The following is an 11,387-nucleotide window of genomic DNA, read 5'->3' as shown; positions in this document are numbered from 1 at the left end:
TCTCCGTCTTCAGCTACAAGACTTTTTTTTCTTACTTTTTTTATGATCGCGTTGCCCCGCTCAGCTCTCCTTCCCCTCATGACTCTCCCTCCCCTCATGCCTCGCGCAGTGTTTATTTCTTTAGCTATGGTGGCTAGCTTCTAGCCACCATACTTTAGCGGTCCGCGGCGCGCTCTTTTTACTTGTTCTTTTCACCATCTTATTCTTGCTCCCTTTTTTTGTTTTTTTGTCGCGGTCGTTACCAGACGCAACGCCGCACCGGAGCGCGCGCTCCTCTCCTGTGAGGCCGTGCCAGGTGCTTGCACCGTGCTTGTGTGCAGTGCGTTCTTTTTGCGTTTTCATGCACGCAGTCTCGTTCATTATTGCGATAAAGCAAGCATATGCCCAAATTATATTTTTAAGAAATAAATCCACGTACAACACAACAGTTCTTTGGACTCACTCTATTGCGCGCACGTTCGCGCGGACATTCGCGCGGACATTCGCGCGGACATGTCCGCGCGGACATTCGCGCGGACATTCGCGCGGACATTCGCGCGGACATTCGCGCGGACATTCGCGCGGACATAGGGTGCCTCAATGTCGGAGGGTATCGACGCACCCTACGCGGACAAAAACCAGGGGAGTTTCCGAGACCTGGTGGAGCGCCTGCGACCGCCTCTGCTCGAAGAATGCGAGAGTGATCCCCGTGCTACCTTGCGGGTGCGCACGGTGTACCGTACATCATTACTGTTTTCTGCGCTGTTTTAGACTACAAGATCTTCGTGAATGGCCCACGAAAACGGTTAGACACGAAGAGAGAGAGAGCAACTCTATTGAGAATGCCTGCAGAATCGATTAGGCTCCGTCCACGCAGGGAGGACGAGCTTTCATCGCGACGCGGCCACTACATCAATCTCGTGCGAAGAAATTGCGGTTAGTTCCGAAATAAAGATAAACGCTTTAAAGGCGAAAAATAGTGAACCTTTTTAGGTCTATTGCCAGCTTCTAGTCGCAAGGCGGGTGCTTGTGATAAAGCACTCATTCAACGACTGTTTTTTCGTCGGTGTTCTTTGCTTGCATCAAAAACATTAAATAAATAAATGGAACTAAATAAAAGGAACATGTAGCGGGATGACTTCTGCATTGTAGCTGCATTTTTAGCCTCTACTAGACACACAAACAAAGTAAGCGAAAAAAATGCTATGTAAGAAAACAAAGCAACTCTTTGGGTTGTGATTCGTATAATGCGTCTCGCAGAGCGAGGACAATTCTTCAGCAGTACTTCGTCTACATTTGTGCGTGATGATATTTTTGCAATGCTGCACTGCATGAAATCGCATGTATAGTTTCGAGAACAGAACGTTAGTAGAAGTGTATGAACGTGCTGTGAAAAAGAGCGCCATTGAAGCGGGATGATAATACAAGTTGTATATGTGCCCGTTGGTGCGTGTGAGGGTAGTGTGTGCTCACATGTGAGTTTACCCTTGCAGGTGAAACATATTTCCATTTGCTTTCTCGATCATTACTGCTAGAGGTGCGACGTTGACCTATCCGAGCTTTGGCGATCGGTGTTCACATGTTAATTCATTCTGTTGCCAAGTTAGAGCATTTTTTTTAAAGTGAAGCTTTCTTTGAAGCCAGTTCGAGACCAACCATGGGACTTTATTCGGTCAGTTCGTATGTGCCACTAAGCATGTGCCTCTCTTCAATGACAAAAAACATTAGAAAATATTTCCGTGGGTGTGCGAATTCAAACCACGTCGTACATATTTAGACAATCTTTGAATATACCGGGTGTTCAAAATTAGGCTTTACGGAATTTTTAAAACTCGCCTGTGGAAGGTAGCATAAGTCTTATCGTTGAGCTGCGTTATTCGAAGAGGCGGACATTAGTAGCACGAGAAATCGAAACACATATTCAACTAATTAACAAAAGTTTACTAATGAACTTCTTAGTTAATTACTTTGAGACACATATTGTAATTTACGAATTGTAGCCGGTGAGTTTGCAAGACGCATCCACTTGAAATGAATTTCCAGGATGACACCAGCTTTGAGATATTATTTCCCAAATTGTGGGACGAAATACATGGGCGTTCCAGTTACTTTTGTGCTTGAATGTATAAAACAGCATTTTGGTAGAAAAGTACGGCAAGTTTGACGGCGCATATCTCCACAGTGGTGTCATTCTGGAAATTCACTCCAAGTGGATACGCCTGACAAGTTCACCGCGTACAATTCGTAAATTGTAATATGTGTCGTAAAGTAATTAACTAGGAAGTTAATTAGTGAATTTTTTGTGTTACGAATGTCTGCCTCATGGAATAACCCAGCTCAATGACAAGAATTATGCTACCAGCCACAGGCGATTTGTAATAATTCCGTAAAACTTTAAAATGGACACCCTGTCTATTCAGACGCGCGCCTCGCGCAGAATTCGCGGCAGTGCCGCTAGGTAGCACAGCTTGTCCACAGGAAAGTACGAGAGAGTAGCCCGGCTCCAGTGAACACTTCATACGCGATGCATTTCGGCGGTGGCTATACAGTGTGTCGCAACATTATTTCAACGCTACTCGCATCGGCATCGACAGTCTTCCGGAGATGGTGTCTGCCTCCGGCTTAAGTAAAAAAAAAAAAACGCAAATCCCCACAAACAGCGCATTCAATTCAATGTTTGGTCGTGTACGAGGGCCTTGCAGGCAACTAATTAGGCAAAATATGGTGGCATGCAGATATTACGGCCGAGATACCTAAGAACGTGGTTCGCAGAATTGGTTATATGAATTTCATGATTAGATCAAAGCAAGTTTTTGAAGAGGTGCATGTCTGCAAGTCTGAAGAGGTGCAATTAGCGGCTGCTGTTTTACCCGCCGCGGTGGCTTACAGGCTATGGCATAGCACTGCAAAGTACGAGGTCGCTGGTTCGATTCACGGTGATGGCGGCTGAGGTTCAATGGGGGCAAACTCCAAACATGCCCGCGTGCTTCGATTTAGGTGTACGTTAAAGAAACCGAGGTCGTCAAAATGTTCCGCGTCAAAAATTCCGCGGTTGGTATTGCGCGACAAAAAAAGGGGGAAAATAGGATAAAGCTATGTCAGTACACCTCGTCATCTCAACGCAGGACACTCACGTCCCTACAATCGATCGTTTGCAGAAATATTATGCGCATGCGCGAAAAATGTATATTCCAACCAAAGGTGCTTATCTGGACGTTCTGCCATTTTCAAAGAAACGGAATGAGTCGTTGTAGATAGGCGCTGAAGCTCTTTTTTTTTTACCTATGACACACATAAGCGACTGACCTGTAGCGAAGAGCGCGTGTTCTACATATAGGCCGCGCTATAGTTATTTTGTGAAGCGCAAGTGACTCAGCCCAACTCAGCTGGCCGAGAAGCTGTCAAATATCACCGATATAGAAAGTGCGGATATGACTTGTTTTCGAAGCAAATTTTGTAGTTCGTGAGGTCCACCGCAATTCAAGCACTTCATTTCTTTTACTGTGCATGAAGATATGTCATGGCTACCGCCACAGCGGAGGCATGCCGTCTGGCCTGTGCAGAAAGCGCTGACATGGCCTAGCTTTAGGCACTTGTGACACTGCATTGGTCGAGGAACATAAGGACGCACCGGGTGTCTCACATAGCCCACCTGATCCCACCTTGACATGATCAGGTGGCGTGTCTCCCTCGAAAAGAAGCTTGACGCTCGTCGAGCGACCGAAGCGATGAAAGTTGAGGACCTTCACTGTTTAAGTCACAAGCCTTTGGAACTCTTCGTCGCTGATGTCACTCACGACATCGGAGATAACGCCTGCCCTAGTGTGACCACTGTGCACAATGAACGACCAGACTTCTATGTGTCCTAGTACGAGTGTGCGCACGGTTTTCAATTTTTCTAGGGCGGCTTGCGTCGCTACTTCCACTGGGACAAAGTTATTCCTTGTGTTGAAACGCACTTCGCTAATTTCTTTCGGAGCCATATTACGAAGGTAGGTGTTGACAATCTGTCTGTGTACGGCATTTAAATTCTTAGACACCTCGAGAGATACAAAAGCAATTCTATAAGTCGGAGTAGGTGGTACTTTGGGGCCTTGCTCACTCACATCTTTGGTTGTCCTGCGGTATTTCCTCTTCAGTCACTTGCCCTCCACGACGGTGTAGTCGCTGTCAGATTCCATCGGGTCACTGTTGGAGAACCAGAAACCGGACATCTCCATTTCGACGCAAGCGATGACGTGTCGTCTGTCATCGCTTCAGATGGCTTCTCGTCCAAGAAGCACAATTGAGCCTGCACTATGACAAAACTCTCGCAGCAAGGCAAGAAGCTACGCTTGCTCTGTTCACTTCCGAGGGACGCGCGGGTCCATATCTTGAATGCAATCTGCGAAACTGCCAGAGTGCGGCATGTGCTGAGAGCTCCGTGGGCGCTGTGTTCTCGCCGCCTCGTTCGCGTTGAAGCTGCAGACCGCGTGAAGGTACAGTCGCTCGCTGCGGCGGGCTGTTTATTAAAAGCGATCGTCTCACAGGAGGAACAGACGGACGCACGGACAGTTTTGTGGTAGGGTATGCATAGAAATGCTTACGCACTTAAAAGAGCGCCAATGTCTGATGTCAGCCTCGTCAAGTTGAGTTCTCACAAGACTACAAAGAGGTACACGGATCCTGAGCATGGCGCAAACAATGACTGCCCAAGCCTCCTCAAGCTTGTCAATTCGTTGTCGTTTTCTACTTGTGTTTAGTCAGTGCACCAGTGGCTAAATTTTAAACTATCGTGAACAGCTTGCAGCGAGGCAAGATAATAGAAAGCGAAGCTCAATGTCAGACCCTCCATCCGCGCGCAGTGCGAATATATCGACGCCTCTTCCAGATGGCCGTGCTGTCCTGCGCTAATGCGGGAGGAAGCCCAGCAGCACTTGCTATGGACATGGCCTGGTCTGCAAACAGCTCGTCGACGTCATCTGAGCCCGATCGGTCCCCAGACTTACACAATTGGATTTATGGCTCCCATCACCGCTGCTTTTTTAGATTTTATGCGAAAGACAGAGCTTCGTAGTCATATGTAACCTTTTGTTTTCATGCCGTAGGGCAAGATAACGCAATACAATGAATGTGGCAAAGCTTAATGGGAATATAAGCTGTCCTCCGAAATGAAAAGGCTCCTTCGTTGACACTCCAAGGCAGGAATCATAAGGAACGCGTTTCCAATGTATTTTCGGCCTGGTATCAGCCAGCGTTGGTGCGTTATTTTGGTGCACTTCATAACCACATTGTTATTATTACCACTTCAAAACTCAGCGAAAATAATCGCATGGAGCACATTTGCTGTTGTACAACAGCGCGCTCTTCGCTAAATGCGAAAAGGGCGCCCCGACACCGGCTGACGCGTCGTCGAAAATGCGTTGAAAATGCGTTCATTTTGGTGTAGGCTTAAGGAGCATCGCTTGTTGTAAACAACCCAGAAGACAAGAGTCGTCTTAACACCCCAGAGTCATAGAAAGCAGAGGCATAACTAAAGGAACGTATCTAATAGCTGAGTGCTTTTGCGTTCTCCCAACAGTGGTAACTCAATATATGTCCTTTAAACTTGGCGAAAAGTATTGCCCAGTCGTGTCATGAACCCAACAATATGGAGCGTGCAAAACTGCGAAAACAATGGTTTGTTAATTGCAATGAAAAATTAAGCGTCATTCCACTGCTGTGAAGGTGGACTACCAGCGAAGCAGTTTAGCACACGACATAGAGGTGACATAGAATTAAGATCAAAGGTTAGGAGCAAATTGTAGTTCTCGTGAGCGGTGAAGGCGGTCATTAGGGTAGCCCTTTCGAACCCTGGCTCTTCATCCGCGGTGTTGCACCAGACTTTCTTTTTTTTTTTTGCTGTCGCTGCTGTGCTGGTGTCTCCCACCGTTTTTTTTTTTGTTCTTTTTTTCTCTGCCGTCGCCACCTCATGCTCTCTCTCTTTTTTTTCGCGACGCGCCACACACGTTGTCAATGTCACAGGGAGTCAAAATAAAAGGCACACTTTTATTTTGATTGGCGCTTTTGATCGGCGGCATACATGCGCGTGGAAGACTACTTGCCAGCTCGGGTAGCCGGAGGAAACTAAGACACGCGCGACGGGACCGCCTCGCCGGGAGAGTGGAAGGAGACATGCAAAGAGACGCCGAGAACATACAGAGCGAGCCACCACCGCGGTGTCGAAGCACAAACTGAAAGAGCGCGAATGCGACGATTCTCTTCTCCACCTCCAGGCGCCTTCCTCCTCCGGCACTCGCTTCCCTCGCGGCTCTGGACCTTTCAAAAGCCTTCGACAACGTGACACACAATGTTGCAGGAACTTGCTCGCACGGGCTGTGGCACTCGCATGTACAATTACGTTCGCTCGTTCCTACGCGGTCGCTCCTACTCTACAGGATTTGCCGATGCCCCGGCATCATCCGTATATTCACACCCTCAGCGCGGTATACCGCAAGGTTCAGTTCTTTCTCCTCTGCTCTTCAACCTCGCAATGTGCGTCGTTCACCGCGCCCTCGAATCATTAACCTCCATCCGCTATACTATCTATGCAGATGACCACCATCTGGTCTTATCTAGGTTCGCCGGGATAAATATAAGACTGCCTCAGGACGCCGTTGTTACCGCTTCGGCTGCCGCCAAAAGAATCGTGCTTTCTTGCTCACCCGCTAAATCTGCTCTCGTACTTGTCTACCATCCGCGATGGCAACCCCTTCGCCTTGCACTACTACTGGATCGTCATCCCATTCCTCTAGTAAAATCCATAAAATTCTCCGCCTCCATATCCAAGCCGATGGCGGAGCCTCTTCGGCGGTCCGGCACATTCTCCAGCAAGGGGAACAAATTCCACACCTAATGCGTTGCGTCACTAACCGGGGTAGGGGCCTACGCGACTCTGAACTTCTTTGCCTTCCTGACGCACTCCTATCTAGCTTTCGCTACCAGCTCCTTGATTTAACTCTTCTCCAACAGGACCTTAATCGCCTTGACGCACTCGTACGCAAAGCAAAAAAAATGTTTTGGGCCTTCCAATCAGTGCCAGCAACGACCGCCTATCAGAGCTGGGCGTCCACAACACTACAGAAGAGATTGTCTTGGCTCACCGTCGCAATTAGGAACTTCGCCTGAGCACCACCACTCAGGGATGCCACATCCTTGCCTATGTCGGCTTCTCTGTCTCCACGTCCCCCTCCACCACCTCTACGGCACTTTCGTCATCCTGCGCGGCACTTCTACGCATCGCGCCATTTCCTCGCAACATGAATGATGATTTTTGGAGTTAAGTGGCGCAAGGGCCACCTCGCAACATGGATTCCTGTATACACGCACAACGCCGCGCGGCTAGAATCCGCTATTTTCAACATTTAATCCGCACTCATCCAAACCGTCATTTCTACTACACGGACAGTAGCGTCTCCTCACTCGGCTCTGCCATAGTGGTTCTTTCGGCCAGCTGTGCTATTCTCCATAGAGAAGTCCTCTCGATTGCAGATCCCGCACTTGCTGAGCAACATGCGATATTAGCTGCTTGCCGCTATCCTCCCCCCAAACACCCCACACCTGCCTATCATTTTCACAGACTGCATGGCCGCTACTTATCACGCGGGGAACTTGCTACCCCTCTGGCACACATTCTCCAAAGTAGTCTGAGTACACAAGTTGAAATCATCTGGGTACCTGGTCATGCGGGACTGTCGGGGAACGAACGGGCTAAGCGGCTCGCCTGTGACACTCTTCGCCAGGCTCCCGACTTCCCCGGGCCAAGCTTACATGATTCCCGACCTCCTTCCATTTCTCTCCAGCCCTATCGACTCGCCCGCCGAGCGTTTCCTCCTTTACAACTCTGTCTATCTCGCGCACACGGCGTCCTCATCCGAGAAGCCCAGACGGGCTCTCTTTTTTCTCCCACACGTATACATCTCCTTCGCGCATTCGCGGAAGAGCCACCTCCGCGATGTCACAGGTGTGGCGGCCACCCTAATGGCTCTCACCATACTGTGGTCCTGCCCTCCTCCCCACTCTAGCCGCCTCCCCCCCAACAACCACCAACCCATCCCCTACACCTGCGGCTGCTTGGTTGACTCTGGCAACATCATTGCTGGCTCAGCGGTACTTGGCAACTTTCATCGCTGCAGCGATGAAAGGCGTTCCTGGCGGGACCCTGGACTAAGGGACCCTCCCCACAACGGCTACTCTTACTTTTTATTTAATGAAGTGTACCATCATCCCTTGCGGCGACAAATGTAATATCGCCGGTTTGACAGGTAGAGCATCGACGCTCGCGCATAAAAAAAATAGGTTCACCCCCGGCGGGACTCGAACCCGCAATCCTCGGTTTAGGAGACCGATGCCTTGTCCATTAGGCCACGGGGGCGCTTGGATATGTCTCTGTGCATTTTTGTTTTCCCTGTGCAAAAACTCAGGTCCAGCGCGAATGCGCTCGTGCCACTGCTCGCGTGTTTGTCGTCGTCTTCTTCGAAAGCTGGCTCGTAGGCGTGCCTCGGATATGCGTTTTGAGTATATTATAGTTATCGACAGACCCCGTTTTCGAGATCGGTAGACTCCCAGGTAGATAACTGTGGTGAAACACGACAACGACGACATTGACTACCTGTGCGGCGCGTCGCGGAAAAAAAAGAGAGAGCACGAGGTGGCAGGGGCAGAGAACAAAAAAAGAACAGGTGCGTGCTCGTGCCGAGCGCGTGCCGAGCGCATGCCGAGCGTCCCGCGTTCGTCGTCGTCTTCCACAGCTGGCTGCATTGCCGCTCGTCATTCCAGCGTAGAATTTCACTTCTCTTCTGTCGTCGTAATGGGGAGGCCACGTTTACGGGTTTATGAGCCTTTGCTTAAGGCAGTATGAGCCCATAAGCGGTGCATTACTGCATGCTTCGCACCTTCCCAGGTTTCACGTTAGTGGAGCTGCATTTCCCTCAATGGGTCATCTGACACTTACGCATAAAATTTAATTCACCGCTCAAAGCGAGCCTACGACTTAACTCGTGCTGACTGTAATAACTAATAAAAACTAAAACAGTAAGAAAGCGTCCATGATGGCGAAATTGCTGAGGGAGCTAAAGAAAGAAATGATGGTTTCACAGCATACAGCTCAGCACTTGTTTTCAAAAGAAAAACCACAAGACAAGCATCAAAACCACATGATGGATGATAAGGCGCGTGTGAACAATGGGAACACCCTCCGACGCGTTCTGGTAAAGATTAGGTTTGCAGCTGCTTCGAAAGGGGTTGACGCCATTCAAAACCCTCGTGTGAAGTTCAAACCGTGTAATGTATGCTAATGACGTCTGCGAATAATGCGAAGCGCGTTCCTTCTCCCGCGTGTGTTTCCCGGTAAAGATTACGGTTGTGTAATTTACTCCGAGTGGAAAAGTACCCAACAGAAGAGAAATCACGTAGTGACGTTACCACGGTCTAGCAACTCATTCACTTCATTCCAAGCTACCATGGGTATACCACAGAAAGTAATGACGCCAGAAGAACAGCGTGAATATAATGTCCTTGTGGTGTAATAAAGGGTGTGGTTAAGTACATTTCACTTGTCTCTGGTTTCACTCTTTGTAGAGCCACGTGTGTTAATTCAAGTGACGTCACAATGGGTAATCGTTGTGGATGTCGTTTATAGCTTCGCTGTCCAACCACCTTCACAACGTGGACTGCAGCGACAGTATTTTTCTATTGTCCTTTGCTTCCTCAGCTAATTAATTTTCGCTTTTTTGCAATAGCTGTTAAGCGGTTGAGTAATTTCGTGCTCATCTGCAATGTCTTTCTCATCGGCAGGCCAGGAGGCATACTCCTGGTCGGCTTCCATTCCTCCCCTTGATTTGCCTGTGGAGCTTTTCTTACGCAGCAGGACCAGCAGCGTACCTGTGGCTTTAGTCCCGATTGATTGCGGAGTGATTCGCATGAAGAATCCCAAGGCGATTCAAACCGAACTGCGGACGGCCTCGGCCAATTTTCAACATATCACCGAGGTTCGGCAATTTGGCCCAGGGGGCATCCTTTGCTGTTCCACAGACCAGGCTTATGTACAAGATTTACAGAAGTGCAATGTTTTTGCGACAGATCCGGTGACTAGCTTCATTCCTCATCACCTCGCATGTACCAAAACCCTAGTCCGTGGTGTTGACATAAGTTTATTTTCGAAATTTTTTATCGGCAGGCGTGATTTCGGTGTATTGTTGCAGCCGTGTCGTTGATAATGAGCGCGTGCCCACAGAAACCATCATTGTTACGTTTGTTGGCTTAAATCATCCATCATAAATCAAGGCATGGCCACTCATATACCGAGTTGAACATCTATCACCCCGTGTCCTTCAGTGTTATCTAAAATGCTGGCGGTTTGGACACATCATGAAAGGTTCCAGGTCAAACACACGATGCCGCCTTTGTGGTGAGATCCATAGCTCAAATGAATGTTCTTCCCATAATGAGTCCTGCTGCCTTTGCAGCGGTACTGATCCTGCATATGATCCTAAGTTTCCTGCAAGGTCAAGAGAACTACAAATCCTTAAGATAATTTACTGACGCCGTTTCTCTCGTTGCGAGGCCATTGCAGAAATTCAGCGCAGGACTCAAGGAAATGCTAGTATAACGGCCCGTCAAACATTAGGTATGGATAAATCAATCTCTCAGGCTGTTGCAGCTTCTGTCGAAAAGGCGTTGGAAAAAGCAATGGAACGCATTATGGCGAACCTCAGTGACTCCCTTGTTCAGGCAATGTCCACACAATTAGCTCACTGGTCTCAAATTGCTAATAAAGCCGACAATGAGGGCCCGGTGCCTGTTCTACCACAGAGTCAAACTAATGAAGTGTCGACCCCGCAGCCATTGACTAACAACGATGTTGCACAGCCAACAACTTCTGAGAAAGTTGACCACACCGGCCTTGCCGACACAGATTGGATGGAAAATGAAGATGTAGAAATGGACCTCCGATCACTTAAACCCACAAGATCAACGGTAGACAAAAAGTCTAGCTCTCTCACCAACTCCAAGGTGAGAGGTACGTGAGAGAGACTCCTACTAAGTAGGACTTCTTAAAAGATAGCGTTTTAGACCAAGCGGTCTCTGCTGCTCTGCTTCCTTCGTCATAGGAAGCTGTGCAGTAATTTAATGGAACTGTCGTTGCATATTTTCCGCTTCAAAAGATTTATTATATCTTGCTTCTGAATATTCTCCAGATATTATTTTACAGGAAACTTGGCTTGCTGCTGATCAAGCTTCTCATCTAAAAAATTTCAGACGCTTTTGATTGGATCGCCTTTCCCGAGGCGGTGGTTTAGCTTTCTTTGTATCAGCAAAGATCTGCCATAAAGCTACGATAGCACATCAGATAATGTCACCAGAATGTGAAATCTTAGTATTGCATATAA

At 48.4% G+C, this 11,387-nt stretch overlaps 1 non-coding gene across 1 annotated transcript; it reads right to left on the bottom strand.

Moving 5' to 3' along the window:
• Positions 1-8,298: 8,298 nt before the first annotated feature.
• On the bottom strand, positions 8,299-8,371 carry Trnar-ccu (transfer RNA arginine (anticodon CCU)). The gene has a single exon. It is a non-coding gene; the product is annotated as a tRNA-Arg (tRNA).
• Between the last annotated feature and the right edge of the window lie 3,016 nt (positions 8,372-11,387).

This window comes from Dermacentor silvarum, chromosome 1 (assembly GCF_013339745.2).
Source record: "Dermacentor silvarum isolate Dsil-2018 chromosome 1, BIME_Dsil_1.4, whole genome shotgun sequence".
In the NCBI taxonomy this organism is placed as follows: Eukaryota; Metazoa; Arthropoda; class Arachnida; order Ixodida; family Ixodidae; genus Dermacentor; species Dermacentor silvarum.
The sequence above is the reverse complement of the archived record's forward strand: the minus strand, read 5'-3'. Positions and strand labels throughout refer to the sequence as shown.